General features: G+C 41.8%; 51 pseudogenes; all 51 read right to left on the minus strand.

Annotated features, from left to right (window-relative positions):
• Positions 1 to 14: 14 nt before the first annotated feature.
• LOC142713474 (5S ribosomal RNA) lies at positions 15 to 133 on the minus strand (annotated as a pseudogene).
• Positions 134 to 386: 253 nt separating this feature from the next.
• On the minus strand, positions 387 to 505 carry LOC142713509 (5S ribosomal RNA; annotated as a pseudogene).
• Positions 506 to 572: 67 nt separating this feature from the next.
• On the minus strand, positions 573 to 691 carry LOC142713240 (5S ribosomal RNA; annotated as a pseudogene).
• Positions 692 to 758: 67 nt separating this feature from the next.
• LOC142712975 (5S ribosomal RNA) lies at positions 759 to 877 on the minus strand (annotated as a pseudogene).
• Positions 878 to 1,316: 439 nt separating this feature from the next.
• Positions 1,317 to 1,435, minus strand: LOC142713521 (5S ribosomal RNA; annotated as a pseudogene).
• Positions 1,436 to 1,502: 67 nt separating this feature from the next.
• Positions 1,503 to 1,621, minus strand: LOC142713522 (5S ribosomal RNA; annotated as a pseudogene).
• A 67-nt stretch (positions 1,622 to 1,688) lies between these two features.
• Positions 1,689 to 1,807, minus strand: LOC142713296 (5S ribosomal RNA; annotated as a pseudogene).
• Positions 1,808 to 2,060: 253 nt separating this feature from the next.
• On the minus strand, positions 2,061 to 2,179 carry LOC142713313 (5S ribosomal RNA; annotated as a pseudogene).
• A 67-nt stretch (positions 2,180 to 2,246) lies between these two features.
• LOC142713569 (5S ribosomal RNA) lies at positions 2,247 to 2,365 on the minus strand (annotated as a pseudogene).
• A 67-nt stretch (positions 2,366 to 2,432) lies between these two features.
• Positions 2,433 to 2,551, minus strand: LOC142713685 (5S ribosomal RNA; annotated as a pseudogene).
• A 67-nt stretch (positions 2,552 to 2,618) lies between these two features.
• Positions 2,619 to 2,737, minus strand: LOC142713559 (5S ribosomal RNA; annotated as a pseudogene).
• Positions 2,738 to 2,990: 253 nt separating this feature from the next.
• On the minus strand, positions 2,991 to 3,109 carry LOC142713607 (5S ribosomal RNA; annotated as a pseudogene).
• Positions 3,110 to 3,176: 67 nt separating this feature from the next.
• On the minus strand, positions 3,177 to 3,295 carry LOC142713324 (5S ribosomal RNA; annotated as a pseudogene).
• A 439-nt stretch (positions 3,296 to 3,734) lies between these two features.
• On the minus strand, positions 3,735 to 3,853 carry LOC142713676 (5S ribosomal RNA; annotated as a pseudogene).
• A 253-nt stretch (positions 3,854 to 4,106) lies between these two features.
• On the minus strand, positions 4,107 to 4,225 carry LOC142713533 (5S ribosomal RNA; annotated as a pseudogene).
• Positions 4,226 to 4,292: 67 nt separating this feature from the next.
• On the minus strand, positions 4,293 to 4,411 carry LOC142713242 (5S ribosomal RNA; annotated as a pseudogene).
• Positions 4,412 to 4,478: 67 nt separating this feature from the next.
• Positions 4,479 to 4,597, minus strand: LOC142713144 (5S ribosomal RNA; annotated as a pseudogene).
• A 67-nt stretch (positions 4,598 to 4,664) lies between these two features.
• Positions 4,665 to 4,783, minus strand: LOC142713477 (5S ribosomal RNA; annotated as a pseudogene).
• A 67-nt stretch (positions 4,784 to 4,850) lies between these two features.
• LOC142713196 (5S ribosomal RNA) lies at positions 4,851 to 4,969 on the minus strand (annotated as a pseudogene).
• A 67-nt stretch (positions 4,970 to 5,036) lies between these two features.
• On the minus strand, positions 5,037 to 5,155 carry LOC142713133 (5S ribosomal RNA; annotated as a pseudogene).
• A 253-nt stretch (positions 5,156 to 5,408) lies between these two features.
• Positions 5,409 to 5,527, minus strand: LOC142713602 (5S ribosomal RNA; annotated as a pseudogene).
• Positions 5,528 to 5,966: 439 nt separating this feature from the next.
• LOC142713463 (5S ribosomal RNA) lies at positions 5,967 to 6,085 on the minus strand (annotated as a pseudogene).
• Positions 6,086 to 6,152: 67 nt separating this feature from the next.
• On the minus strand, positions 6,153 to 6,271 carry LOC142713255 (5S ribosomal RNA; annotated as a pseudogene).
• Positions 6,272 to 6,338: 67 nt separating this feature from the next.
• Positions 6,339 to 6,457, minus strand: LOC142713307 (5S ribosomal RNA; annotated as a pseudogene).
• A 439-nt stretch (positions 6,458 to 6,896) lies between these two features.
• LOC142713609 (5S ribosomal RNA) lies at positions 6,897 to 7,015 on the minus strand (annotated as a pseudogene).
• Positions 7,016 to 7,082: 67 nt separating this feature from the next.
• Positions 7,083 to 7,201, minus strand: LOC142713696 (5S ribosomal RNA; annotated as a pseudogene).
• Positions 7,202 to 7,268: 67 nt separating this feature from the next.
• LOC142713478 (5S ribosomal RNA) lies at positions 7,269 to 7,387 on the minus strand (annotated as a pseudogene).
• Positions 7,388 to 7,454: 67 nt separating this feature from the next.
• Positions 7,455 to 7,573, minus strand: LOC142713256 (5S ribosomal RNA; annotated as a pseudogene).
• Positions 7,574 to 7,640: 67 nt separating this feature from the next.
• On the minus strand, positions 7,641 to 7,759 carry LOC142713429 (5S ribosomal RNA; annotated as a pseudogene).
• A 253-nt stretch (positions 7,760 to 8,012) lies between these two features.
• LOC142713523 (5S ribosomal RNA) lies at positions 8,013 to 8,131 on the minus strand (annotated as a pseudogene).
• Positions 8,132 to 8,198: 67 nt separating this feature from the next.
• On the minus strand, positions 8,199 to 8,317 carry LOC142713297 (5S ribosomal RNA; annotated as a pseudogene).
• A 67-nt stretch (positions 8,318 to 8,384) lies between these two features.
• On the minus strand, positions 8,385 to 8,503 carry LOC142713437 (5S ribosomal RNA; annotated as a pseudogene).
• Positions 8,504 to 8,570: 67 nt separating this feature from the next.
• On the minus strand, positions 8,571 to 8,689 carry LOC142713325 (5S ribosomal RNA; annotated as a pseudogene).
• Positions 8,690 to 8,756: 67 nt separating this feature from the next.
• Positions 8,757 to 8,875, minus strand: LOC142713572 (5S ribosomal RNA; annotated as a pseudogene).
• A 67-nt stretch (positions 8,876 to 8,942) lies between these two features.
• Positions 8,943 to 9,061, minus strand: LOC142713507 (5S ribosomal RNA; annotated as a pseudogene).
• A 67-nt stretch (positions 9,062 to 9,128) lies between these two features.
• LOC142713484 (5S ribosomal RNA) lies at positions 9,129 to 9,247 on the minus strand (annotated as a pseudogene).
• A 253-nt stretch (positions 9,248 to 9,500) lies between these two features.
• LOC142713610 (5S ribosomal RNA) lies at positions 9,501 to 9,619 on the minus strand (annotated as a pseudogene).
• Positions 9,620 to 9,686: 67 nt separating this feature from the next.
• LOC142713326 (5S ribosomal RNA) lies at positions 9,687 to 9,805 on the minus strand (annotated as a pseudogene).
• Positions 9,806 to 10,244: 439 nt separating this feature from the next.
• LOC142713305 (5S ribosomal RNA) lies at positions 10,245 to 10,363 on the minus strand (annotated as a pseudogene).
• Positions 10,364 to 10,430: 67 nt separating this feature from the next.
• LOC142713178 (5S ribosomal RNA) lies at positions 10,431 to 10,549 on the minus strand (annotated as a pseudogene).
• Positions 10,550 to 10,616: 67 nt separating this feature from the next.
• Positions 10,617 to 10,735, minus strand: LOC142713398 (5S ribosomal RNA; annotated as a pseudogene).
• Positions 10,736 to 10,802: 67 nt separating this feature from the next.
• LOC142713545 (5S ribosomal RNA) lies at positions 10,803 to 10,921 on the minus strand (annotated as a pseudogene).
• A 252-nt stretch (positions 10,922 to 11,173) lies between these two features.
• Positions 11,174 to 11,292, minus strand: LOC142713614 (5S ribosomal RNA; annotated as a pseudogene).
• Positions 11,293 to 11,359: 67 nt separating this feature from the next.
• On the minus strand, positions 11,360 to 11,478 carry LOC142713337 (5S ribosomal RNA; annotated as a pseudogene).
• A 67-nt stretch (positions 11,479 to 11,545) lies between these two features.
• LOC142713532 (5S ribosomal RNA) lies at positions 11,546 to 11,664 on the minus strand (annotated as a pseudogene).
• A 67-nt stretch (positions 11,665 to 11,731) lies between these two features.
• Positions 11,732 to 11,850, minus strand: LOC142713558 (5S ribosomal RNA; annotated as a pseudogene).
• Positions 11,851 to 12,103: 253 nt separating this feature from the next.
• LOC142713302 (5S ribosomal RNA) lies at positions 12,104 to 12,222 on the minus strand (annotated as a pseudogene).
• A 67-nt stretch (positions 12,223 to 12,289) lies between these two features.
• On the minus strand, positions 12,290 to 12,408 carry LOC142713508 (5S ribosomal RNA; annotated as a pseudogene).
• Positions 12,409 to 12,475: 67 nt separating this feature from the next.
• LOC142713570 (5S ribosomal RNA) lies at positions 12,476 to 12,594 on the minus strand (annotated as a pseudogene).
• Positions 12,595 to 12,847: 253 nt separating this feature from the next.
• LOC142713683 (5S ribosomal RNA) lies at positions 12,848 to 12,966 on the minus strand (annotated as a pseudogene).
• Positions 12,967 to 13,033: 67 nt separating this feature from the next.
• LOC142713675 (5S ribosomal RNA) lies at positions 13,034 to 13,152 on the minus strand (annotated as a pseudogene).
• Positions 13,153 to 13,183: the final 31 nt, after the last annotated feature.

Consider the following 13,183-nt stretch of genomic DNA (forward strand, 5'->3'; position numbering starts at 1 on the left):
ACGACATAATAAAAAGTCAACAGCACCACGGATTCCCAGACAGTCTCCCACACTGGTACTAGCGAGGCCTTAAGCTGTGTAACTTCTGCGATCTGACGAGAGAAGGGACATTCAGCTTAGAATGGCCATTGACATTAAATGCTTTAATCCATAGTCCTTTTTAATCGATTGTGAAACAAAATCTAAACGACATAATAAAAATTCAACCGCACAACGGATTCCGAGACAGTCTCCCACACTGGTACTAGCGAGGCCTTAAGCTGGGTAATTTCTGCGATCTGACGAGAGGAGGCACATTCAGCTTAGAATGGCCATTGACGTTAAATGATTTAATCCATAGTCCTATTTAATCTATTGTGAAACAAAATCTAAACGACATAATAAAAAGTCAACCGCACCACAGATTCCCAGACAGTCTCCCACACTGGTACTAGCGAGGCCTTAAGCTGTGTAACTTCTGCGTTCGGACGAGAGCAGGCACATTCAGCTTAGAATGGCCATTGACGTTAAATGCTTTAATCCATAGTCCTTTTTAATCGATTGTGAAACAAAATCTAAACGACATAATAAAAAGTCAACCGCACCACGGATTCCCAGACAGTCTCCCACACTGGTACTAGCGAGGCCTTAAGCTGTGTAATTTCTGCGATCTAACGAGAGCAGGCACATTCAGCTTAGAATGGCCATTGACATTAAATGCTTTAATCCATAGTCCTTTTTAATCGATTGTGAAACAAAATCTAAGCGACATAATAAAAAGTCAACAGCACCACGGATTCCCAGACAGTCTCCCACACTGGTACTAGCGAGGCCTTAAGCTGTGTAACTTCTGCGATCTGACGAGAGCAGGGACATTCAGCTTAGAATGGCCATTGACATTCAATGCTTTAATCCATAGTCCTTTTTAATCTATTGTGAAACAAAATCTAAACGACATAATAAAAATTCAACCGCACAACGGATTCCGAGACAGTCTCCCACACTGGTACTAGCGAGGCCTTAAGCTGGGTAACTTCTGCGATCTGACGAGAGCAGGCACATTCAGCTTAGAATGGCCATTGACGTTAAATGATTTAATCCATAGTCCTATTTAATCTATTGTGAAACAAAATCTAAACGACATAATAAAAAGTCAACCGCACCACGGATTCCCAGACAGTCTCCCACACTGGTACTAGGGAGGCGTTAAGCTGTGTAAGTTCTGCGATCTAACGAGAGCAGGCACATTCAGTTTAGAATGGCCATTAACATTAAATGCTCTAATCCATAGTCCTTTTTAATCGATTGTGAAACAAAATCTAAACGACATAATAAAAAGTCAACCGCACCACGGATTCCCAGACAGTCTCCCACACTGGTACTAGCGAGGCCTTAAGCTGTGTAACTTCTGCGATCTGACGAGAGCAGGCACATTCAGCTTAGAATGGCCATTGACATTAAAAGCCTTAATCCATAGTGCAATTTAATCTATTGTGAAACAAAATCTAAACAACATAATAAAAAGTCAACCGCACCACGGATTCCCAGACAGTCTCCCACACTGGTACTAGCGAGGCCTTAAGCTGTGTAACTTCTGCGATCTGACGAGAGCAGGGACATTCAGTTTAGAATGGCCATTGACATTAAATGCTTTAATCCATAGTCCTTTTTAATCGATTGTGAAACAAAATCTAAACGACATAATAAAAATTCAACCGCACCACGGATTCCCAGACAGTCTCCCACACTGGTACTAGCGAGGCCTTAAGCTGTGTAACTTCTGCGATCTGACGAGAGCAGGCGCATTCAGCTTAGAATGGCCATTGACATTCAATGCTTTAATCCATAGTCCTTTTTAATCGATTGTGAAACAAAATCTAAACGACATAATAAAAATTCAACTGCACCACGGATTCCCAGACAGTCTCCCACACTGGTACTAGCGAGGCCTTAAGCTGTGTAACTTCTGCGATGTGACGAGAGCAGGCACATTCAGCTTAGAATGGCCATTGACGTTAAATGCTTTAATCCATAGTCCTATTTAATCTATTGTGAAACAAAATCTAAACGACATAATAAAAAGTCAACCGCACCACGGATTCCCAGACAGTCTCCCACACTGGTACTAGCGAGGCCTTAAGCTGTGTAACTTCTGCGATCTGATGAGAGCAGGCACATTCAGCTTAGAATGGCCATTGACATTAAATGCTTTAATCCATAGTCCTTTTTAATCGATTGTGAAACAAAATCTAAACGACATAATAAAAATTCAACCGCACCACGGATTCCCAGACAGTCTCCCACACTGGTACTAGCGAGGCCTTAAGCTGTGTAACTTCTGCGATCTGACGAGAGCAGGCACATTCAGCTTAGAATGGCCATTAACGTTAAATGTTTTAATCCATAGTCCTATTTAATCTATTGTGAAACAAAATCTAAACGACATAATAAAAAGTCAACCGCACCACGGATTCCCAGACAGTCTCCCACACTGGTACTAGCGAGGCCTTCAGCTTTGTAACTTCTGCGATCTGACGAGAGCAGGCACATTCAGCTTAGAATGGCCATTGACATTAAATGTTTTAATCCATAGTCCTTTTTAATCGATTGTGAAACAAAATCTAAACGACATAATAAAAAGTCAACCGCACCACGGATTCACAGACAGTCTCCCACACGGGTACTAGCGAGGCCTTAAGCTGTGTAACTTCTGCGATCTGACGAGAGCAGGCACATTCAGCTTAGAATGGCCATTGACGTTAAATGCTTTAATCCATAGTCCTATTTAATCTATTGTGAAACAAAATCTAAACGACATAATAAAAAGTCAACCGCACCACGGATTCCCAGACAGTCTCCCACACTGGTACTAGCGAGGCGTTAAGCTGTGTAACTTTTGCGCTCTAACGAGAGAAGGCACATTCAGCTTAGAATGGCCATTGACTTTAAATGCTTTAATCCATAGTCCTTTTTAATCGATTGTGAAACAAAATCTAAACGACATAATAAAAAGTCAACCGCACCACGGATTCCCAGACAGTCTCCCACACTGGTACTAGCGAGGCATTAAGCTGTGTAACTTCTGCGATCTGACGAGAGCAGGCACATTCAGCTTAGAATGGCCATTGACATTAAATGCTTTAATCCATAGTCCTTTTTAATCGATTGTGAAACAAAATCTAAACGACATAATAAAAAGTCAATAGCACCACGGATTCCCAGACAGTCTCCCACACTGGTACTAGCGAGGCCTTAAGCTGTGTAACTTCTGGGATCTGACGAGAGCAGGGACATTCAGCTTAGAATGGCCATTGACATTAAATGCTTTAATCCATAGTCCTTTTTAATCGATTGTGAAACAAAATCTAAACGACATAATAAAAATTCAACCGCACAACGGATTCCGAGACAGTCTCCCACACTGGTACTAGCGAGGCCTTAAGCTGGGTAACTTCTGCGATCTGACGAGAGCAGGCACATTCAGCTTAGAACGGCCATTGACGTTAAATGATTTAATCCATAGTCCTATTTAATCTATTGTGAAACAGAATCTAAACGACATAATAAAAAGTCAACCGCACCACGGATTCCCAGACAGTCTCCCACACTGGTACTAGGGAGGCGTTAAGCTGTGTAACTTCTGCGATCTAACGAGAGCAGGCACATTCAGCTTAGAATGGCCATTAACATTAAATGCTTTAATCCATAGTCCTTTTTAATCGATTGTGAAACAAAATCTAAACGACATAATAAAAAGTCTACCGCACCACGGATTCCCAGACAGTCTCCCACACTGGTACTAGCGAGGCCTTAAGCTGTGTAACTTCTGCGATTTGACGAGAGCAGGCACATTCAGCTTAGAATGGCCATTGACATTAAAAGCCTTAATCCATAGTCCTATTTAATCTATTGTGAAACAAAATCTAAACAACATAATAATAAGTCAACCGCACCACGGATTCCCAGACAGTCTCGCACACTGGTACTAGCGAGGACTTAAGCTATGTAACTTCTGCGTTCTGACGAGAGTAGGCACATTCAGCTTAGAATGGCCATTGACGTTAAGTTCTTTAATCCATAGTCCTTTTTAATCGATTGTGAAACAAAATCTAAACGACATAATAAAAAGTCAACCGCACCACGGATTCCCAGACAGTCTCCCACACTGGTACTAGCGAGGCCTTAAGCTGTGTAACTTCTGCGATCTGACGAGAGCAGGCACATTCAGCTTAGAATGGCCATTGACATTAAATGCTTTAATCCATAGTCCTTTTTAATCGATTGTGAAACAAAATCTAAACGACATAATAAAAAGTCAACAGCACCACGGATTCCCAGATAGTCTCCCACACTGGTACTAGCGAGGCCTTAAGCTGTGTAACTTCTGCGATCTGACGAGAGCAGGGACATTCCGCTTAGAATGGCCATTGACATTAAAAGCCTTAATCCATAGTCCTATTTAATCTATTGTGAAACAAAATCTAAACAACATAATAAAAAGTCAACCGCACCACGCATTCCCAGACAGTCTCCCACACGGGTACCAGCAAGGCCTTAAGCTGTGTAACTTCTGCGATCTGACGAGAGCAGGGACATTCAGCTTAGAATAGCCATTGACATTAAAGTCTTTAATCCATAGTCCTTTTTAATCGATTGTGAAACAAAATTTAAACGACATAATAAAAACTCAACCGCACCACAGATTCCCAGACAGTCTCCCACACTGGTACTAGCGAGGCCTTAAGCTGTGTAACTTCTGCGTTCGGACGAGAGCAGGCACATTCAGCTTAGAATGGCCATTGACGTTAAATGCTTTAATCCATAGTCCTATTTAATCTATTGTGAAACAAAATCTAAACGACATAATAAAAAGTCAACCGCACCACGGATTTCCAGACAGTCTCCCACACTAGTACTAGCGAGGCGTTAAGCTGTGTAACTTCTGCGCTCTAACGAGAGCAGGCACATTCAGCTTAGAATGGCAATTGACTTTAAATGCTTTAATCCATAGTCCTTTTTAATCGATTGTGAAACAAAATCTAAACGACATAATAAAAAGCCAACCGCACCACGGATTACCAGACAGTCTCCCACACTGGTACTAGCGAGACCTTAAGCTGTGTAACTTCTGCGATCTGACGAGAGCAGGCACATTCAGCTTAGAATGGCCATTGACATTAAAAGCCTTAATCTATAGTCCTATTTAATCTATTGTGAAACAAAATCTAAACAACATAATAAAAAGTCAACCGCACAACGGATTCCCAGACAGTCTCCCACACTGGTACTAGCGAGGACTTACGCTATGTAACTTCTGCGTTCTGACGAGAGCAGGCACATTCAGCTTAGAATGGCCATTGACGTTAAATGCTTTAATCCATAGTCCTTTTTAATCGATTGTGAAACAAAATCTAAACGACATAATAAAAAGTCAACCGCACCACGGATTCCCAGACAGCCTCCCACACTGGTACTAGCGAGGCCTTAAGCTGTGTAACTTCTGCGATCTGACGAGAGCTGGCACATTCAGCTTAGAATGGCAATTGACATTAAATGCTTTAATCCATAGTCCTTTTTAATCGATTGTGAAACAAAATCTAAACGACATAATAAAAATTCAACCGCACAACGGATTCCGAGACAGTCTCCCACACTGGTACTAGCGAGGCCTTAAGCTGGGTAATTTCTGCGATCTGACGAGAGAAGGGACATTCAGCTTAGAATGGCCATTGACATTAAATGCTTTAATCCATAGTCCTTTTTAATCGATTGTGAAACAAAATCTAAACGACATAATAAAAATTCAACCGCACAACGGATTCCGAGACAGTCTCCCACACTGGTACTAGCGAGGCCTTAAGCTGGGTAATTTCTGCGATCTGACGAGAGGAGGCACATTCAGCTTAGAATGGCCATTGACGTTAAATGATTTAATCCATAGTCCTATTTAATCTATTGTGAAACAAAATCTAAACGACATAATAAAAAGTCAACCGCACCACAGATTCCCAGACAGTCTCCCACACTGGTACTAGCGAGGCCTTAAGGTGTGTAACTTCTGCGTTCGGACGAGAGCAGGCACATTCAGCTTAGAATGGCCATTGACGTTAAATGCTTTAATCCATAGTCCTTTTTAATCGATTGTGAAACAAAATCTAAACGACATAATAAAAAGTCAACCGCACCACGGATTCCCAGACAGTCTCCCACACTGGTACTAGCGAGGCCTTAAGCTGTGTAACTTCTGCGATCTAACGAGAGCAGGCACATTCAGCTTAGAATGGCCATTGACATTAAATGCTTTAATCCATAGTCCTTTTTAATCGATTGTGAAACAAAATCTAAGCGACATAATAAAAAGTCAACAGCACCACGGATTCCCAGACAGTCTCCCACACTGGTACTAGCGAGGCCTTAAGCTGTGTAACTTCTGCGATCTGACGAGAGCAGGGACATTCAGCTTAGAATGGCCATTGACATTCAATGCTTTAATCCATAGTCCTTTTTAATCTATTGTGAAACAAAATCTAAACGACATAATAAAAATTCAACCGCACAACGGATTCCGAGACAGTCTCCCACACTGGTACTAGCGAGGCCTTAAGCTGGGTAACTTCTGCGATCTGACGAGAGCAGGCACATTCAGCTTAGAATGGCCATTGACGTTAAATGATTTAATCCATAGTCCTATTTAATCTATTGTGAAACAAAATCTAAACGACATAATAAAAAGTCAACCGCACCACGGATTCCCAGACAGTCTCCCACACTGGTACTAGGGAGGCGTTAAGCTGTGTAAGTTCTGCGATCTAACGAGAGCAGGCACATTCAGTTTAGAATGGCCATTAACATTAAATGCTCTAATCCATAGTCCTTTTTAATCGATTGTGAAACAAAATCTAAACGACATAATAAAAAGTCAACCGCACCACGGATTCCCAGACAGTCTCCCACACTGGTACTAGCGAGGCATTAAGCTGTGTAACTTCTGCGATCTGACGAGAGCAGGCACATTCAGCTTAGAATGGCCATTGACATTAAAAGCCTTAATCCATAGTCCTATTTAATCTATTGTGAAACAAAATCTAAACAACATAATAAAAAGTCAACCGCACCACGGATTCCCAGACAGTCTCCCACACTGGTACTAGCGAGGCCTTAAGCTGTGTAACTTCTGCGATCTGACGAGAGCAGGGAAATTCAGTTTAGAATGGCCATTGACATTAAATGCTTTAATCCATAGTCCTTTTTAATCGATTGTGAAACAAAATCTAAACGACATAATAAAAATTCAACCGCACCACGGTTTCCCAGACAGTCTCCCACACTGGTACTAGCGAGGCCTTAAGCTGTGTAACTTCTGCGATCTGACGAGAGCAGGCACATTCAGCTTAGAATGGCCATTGACGTTAAATGCTTTAATCCATAGTCCTTTTTAATCGATTGTGAAACAAAATCTAAACGACATAATAAAAAGTCAACCGCACCACGGATTCCCAGACAGTCTCCCACACTGGTACTAGCGAGGCCTTAAGCTGTGTAACTTCTGCGATCTAACGAGAGCAGGCACATTCAGCTTAGAATGGCCATTGACATTAAATGCTTTAATCCATAGTCCTTTTTAATCGATTGTGAAACAAAATCTAAGCGACATAATAAAAAGTCAACAGCACCACGGATTCCCAGACAGTCTCCCACACTGGTACTAGCGAGGCCTTAAGCTGTGTAACTTCTGCGATCTGACGAGAGCAGGGACATTCAGCTTAGAATGGCCATTGACATTCAATGCTTTAATCCATAGTCCTTTTTAATCTATTGTGAAACAAAATCTAAACGACATAATAAAAATTCAACCGCACAACGGATTCCGAGACAGTCTCCCACACTGGTACTAGCGAGGCCTTAAGCTGGGTAACTTCTGCGATCTGACGAGAGCAGGCACATTCAGCTTAGAATGGCCATTGACATTAAAAGCCTTAATCCATAGTCCTATTTAATCTATTGTGAAACAAAATCTAAACAACATAATAAAAAGTCAACCGCACCACGGATTCCCAGACAGTCTCCCACACTGGTACTAGCGAGGCCTTAAGCTGTGTAACTTCTGCGATCTGACGAGAGCAGGGACATTCAGTTTAGAATGGCCATTGACATTAAATGCTTTAATCCATAGTCCTTTTTAATCGATTGTGAAACAAAATCTAAACGACATAATAAAAATTCAACCGCACCACGGATTCCCAGACAGTCTCCCACACTGGTACTAGCGAGGCCTTAAGCTGTGTAACTTCTGCGATCTGACGAGAGCAGGCGCATTCAGCTTAGAATGGCCATTGACATTCAATGCTTTAATCCATAGTCCTTTTTAATCGATTGTGAAACAAAATCTAAACGACATAATAAAAATTCAACCGCACCACGGATTCCCAGACAGTCTCCCACACTGGTACTAGCGAGGCCTTAAGCTGTGTAACTTCTGCGATCTGACGAGAGCAGGCACATTCAGCTTAGAATGGCCATTGACGTTAAATGCTTTAATCCATAGTCCTATTTAATCTATTGTGAAACAAAATCTAAACGACATAATAAAAAGTCAACCGCACCACGGATTCCCAGACAGTCTCCCACACTGGTACTAGCGAGGCCTTAAGCTGTGTAACTTCTGCGATCTGATGAGAGCAGGCACATTCAGCTTAGAATGGCCATTGACATTAAATGCTTTAATCCATAGTCCTTTTTAATCGATTGTGAAACAAAATCTAAACGACATAATAAAAATTCAACCGCACCACGGATTCCCAGACAGTCTCCCACACTGGTACTAGCGAGGCCTTAAGCTGTGTAACTTCTGCGATCTGACGAGAGCAGGCACATTCAGCTTAGAATGGCCATTAACGTTAAATGTTTTAATCCATAGTCCTATTTAATCTATTGTGAAACAAAATCTAAACGACATAATAAAAAGTCAACCGCACCACGGATTCCCAGACAGTCTCCCACACTGGTACTAGCGAGGCCTTAAGCTTTGTAACTTCTGCGATCTGACGAGAGCAGGCACATTCAGCTTAGAATGGCCATTGACATTAAATGTTTTAATCCATAGTCCTTTTTAATCGATTGTGAAACAAAATCTAAACGACATAATAAAAAGTCAACCGCACCACGGATTCACAGACAGTCTCCCACACAGGTACTAGCGAGGCCTTAAGCTGTGTAACTTCTGCGATCTGACGAGAGCAGGCACATTCAGCTTAGAATGGCCATTGACGTTAAATGCTTTAATCCATAGTCCTATTTAATCTATTGTGAAACAAAATCTAAACGACATAATAAAAAGTCAACCGCACCACGGATTCCCAGACAGTCTCCCACACTGGTACTAGCGAGGCGTTAAGCTGTGTAACTTTTGCGCTCTAACGAGAGAAGGCACATTCAGCTTAGAATGACCATTGACTTTAAATGCTTTAATCCATAGTCCTTTTTAATCGATTGTGAAACAAAATCTAAACGACATAATAAAAAGTCAACCGCACCACGGATTCCCAGACAGTCTCCCACACTGGTACTAGCGAGGCATTAAGCTGTGTAACTTCTGCGATCTGACGAGAGCAGGCACATTCAGCTTAGAATGGCCATTGACATTAAATGCTTTAATCCATAGTCCTTTTTAATCGATTGTGAAACAAAATCTAAACGACATAATAAAAAGTCAATAGCACCACGGATTCCCAGACAGTCTCCCACACTGGTACTAGCGAGGCCTTAAGCTGTGTAACTTCTGGGATCTGACGAGAGCAGGGACATTCAGCTTAGAATGGCCATTGACATTAAATGCTTTAATCCATAGTCCTTTTTAATCGATTGTGAAACAAAATCTAAACGACATAATAAAAATTCAACCGCACAACGGATTCCGAGACAGTCTCCCACACTGGTACTAGCGAGGCCTTAAGCTGGGTAACTTCTGCGATCTGACGAGAGCAGGAACATTCAGCTTAGAACGGCCATTGACGTTAAATGATTTAATCCATAGTCCTATTTAATCTATTGTGAAACAGAATCTAAACGACATAATAAAAAGTCAACCGCACCACGGATTCCCAGACAGTCTCCCACACTGGTACTAGGGAGGCGTTAAGCTGTGTAACTTCTGCGATCTAACGAGAGCAGGCACATTCAGCTTAGAATGGCCATTAAAATTAAATGCTTTAATCCATAGTCCTTTTTAATCGATTGTGAAACAAAATCTAAACGACATAATAAAAAGTCTACCGCACCACGGATTCCCAGACAGTCTCCCACACTGGTACTAGCGAGGCCTTAAGCTGTGTAACTTCTGCGATCTGACGAGAGCAGGCACATTCAGCTTAGAATGGCCATTGACATTAAAAGCCTTAATCCATAGTCCTATTTAATCTATTGTGAAACAAAATCTAAACAACATAATAATAAGTCAACCGCACCACGGATTCCCAGACAGTCTCGCACACTGGTACTAGCGAGGCCTTAAGCTGTGTAACTTCTGCGATCTGACGAGAGCAGGGACATTCAGTTTAGAATGGCCATTGACATTAATTGCTTTAATCCATAGTCCTTTTTAATCGATTGTGAAACAAAATCTAAACGACATAATAAAAAGTCAACCGCACCACGGATTCCCAGACAGTCTCCCACACTGGTACTAGCGAGGCCTTAAGCTGTGTAACTTCTGCGTTCTGACGAGAGCAGGAACATTCAGCTTAGAATGGCCATTGACGTTAAATGCTTTAATCCATAGTCCTATTTAATCTATTGTGAAACAAAATCTAAACGACATAATAAAAAGTCAACCGCACCACGGATTCCCAGACAGTCTCCCACACTGGTACTAGCGAGGCCTTAAGCTGTGTAACTTCTGCGATCTGACGAGAGCAGGCACATTCAGCTTAGAATGGCCATTGACATGAAATGCTTTAATCCATAGTCCTTTTTAATCGATTGTGAAACAAAATCTAAACGACATAATAAAAAGGCAACCGCACCACTGATTCCCAGACAGACTCCCACACTGGTACTAGCGAGGATTAAGCTGTGTAACTTCTGCGATCTGACGAGAGCAGGCACATTCAGCTTAGAATGGCCATTGACATTAAATGTTTTAATCCATAGTCCTTTTTAATCGATTGTGAAACAAAATCTAAACGACATAATAAAAAGTCAACCGCACCACGGATTCCCAGACAGTCTCCCACACTGGTACTAGCGAGGCCTTAAGCTGTGTAACTTCTGCGATCTGACAAGAGCAGGCACATTCAGCTTAGAATGGCCATTAACATTAAATGTTTTAATCCATAGTCCTATTTAATCTATTGTGAAACAAAATCTAAACGACATAATAAAAAGTCAACCGCACCACGGATTCCCAGACAGTCTCCCACACTGGTACTAGCGAGGCCTTAAGCTGTGTAACTTCTGCGATCTGATGAGAGCAGGCACATTCAGCTTAGAATGGCCATTGACATTAAATGCTTTAATCCATAGTCCTTTTTAATCGATTGTGAAACAAAATCTAAACGACATAATAAAAATTCAACCGCACCACGGATTCCCAGACAGTCTCCCACACTGGTACTAGCGAGGCCTTAAGCTGTGTAACTACTGCGTTCTGACGAGAGCAGGCACATTCAGCTTAGAATGGCTATTGACGTTAAATGCTTTAATCCATAGTCCTATTTAATCTATTGTGAAACATAATCTAAACGACATAATAAAAAGTCAACCGCACCACGGATTCCCAGACAGTCTCCCACACTGGTACTAGCGAGGCCTTAAGCTGTGTAACTTCTGCGATCTGACGAGAGCAGGCACATTCAGCTTAGAATGGCCATTGACATTAAATGCTTTAATCCATAGTCCTTTTTAATCTATTGTGAAACAAAATCTAAACGACATAATAAAAAGTCAACCGCACCACGGATTCCCAGACAGTCTCCCACACTGGTACTAGCGAGGCGTTAAGCTGTGTAACTTCTGCGATCTAACGAGAGTAGGCACATTCGGCTTAGAATGGCCATTGACATTAAATGCTTTAATCCATAGTCCTTTTTAATCGATTGTGAAACAAAATCTAAATGACATAATAAAAAGTCAACCGCACCACGGATTCCCAGACAGTCTCCCACACTGGTACTAGCGAGGCCTTAAGCTGTGTAACTTCTGCGATCTGACGAGAGCAGGCACATTCAGCTTAGAATGGCCATTAACGTTAAATGTTTTAATCCATAGTCCTATTTAATCTATTGTGAAACAAAATCTAAACGACATAATAAAAAGTCAACCGCACCACGGATTCCCAGACAGTCTCCCACACTGGTACTAGCGAGGCCTTAAGCTTTGTAACTTCTGCGATCTGACGAGAGCAGGCACATTCAGCTTAGAATGGCCATTGACATTAAATGCTTTAATCCATAGTCCTTTTTAATCGATTGTGAAACAAAATCTAAACGACATAATAAAAAGTCAACCGCACCACGGATTCCCAGACAGTCTCCCACACTGGTACTAGCGAGGCCTTAAGCTGTGTAACTTCTGCGATCTGACGAGAGCAGGCACATTCAGCTTAGAATGGCCATTGACATTAAATGCTTTAATCCATAGTCCTATTTAATCTATTGTGAAACAAAATCTAAACGACATAATAAAAAGTCAACCGCACCACGGATTCCCAGACAGTCTCCCACACTGGTACTAGCGAGGCGTTAAGCTGTGTAACTTTTGCGCTCTAACGAGAGCAGGCACATTCAGCTTAGAATGGCCATTGACTTTAAATGCTTTAATCCATAGTCCTTTTTAATCGATTGTGAAACAAAATCTAAACGACATAATAAAAAGTCAACCGCACCACGGATTCCCAGACAGTCTCCCAAACTGGTACTAGCGAGGCATTAAGCTGTGTAACTTCTGCGATCAGACGAGAGCAGGCACATTCAGCTTAGAATGGCCATTGACTTTAAATGCTTTAATCCATAGTCCTTTTTAATCGATTGTGAAACAAAATCTAAACGACATAATAAAAAGTCAATAGCACCACGGATTCCCAGACAGTCTCCCACACTGGTACTAGCGAGGCCTTAAGCTGTGTAACTTCTGCGATCTGACGAGAGCAGGGACATTCAGCTTAGAATGGCCATTGACATTAAATGCTTTAATCCATAGTCCTTTTTAA

This window comes from Rhinoderma darwinii, unplaced genomic scaffold, assembly GCF_050947455.1.
Source record: "Rhinoderma darwinii isolate aRhiDar2 unplaced genomic scaffold, aRhiDar2.hap1 Scaffold_434, whole genome shotgun sequence".
Taxonomy (NCBI): domain Eukaryota; kingdom Metazoa; phylum Chordata; class Amphibia; order Anura; family Rhinodermatidae; genus Rhinoderma; species Rhinoderma darwinii.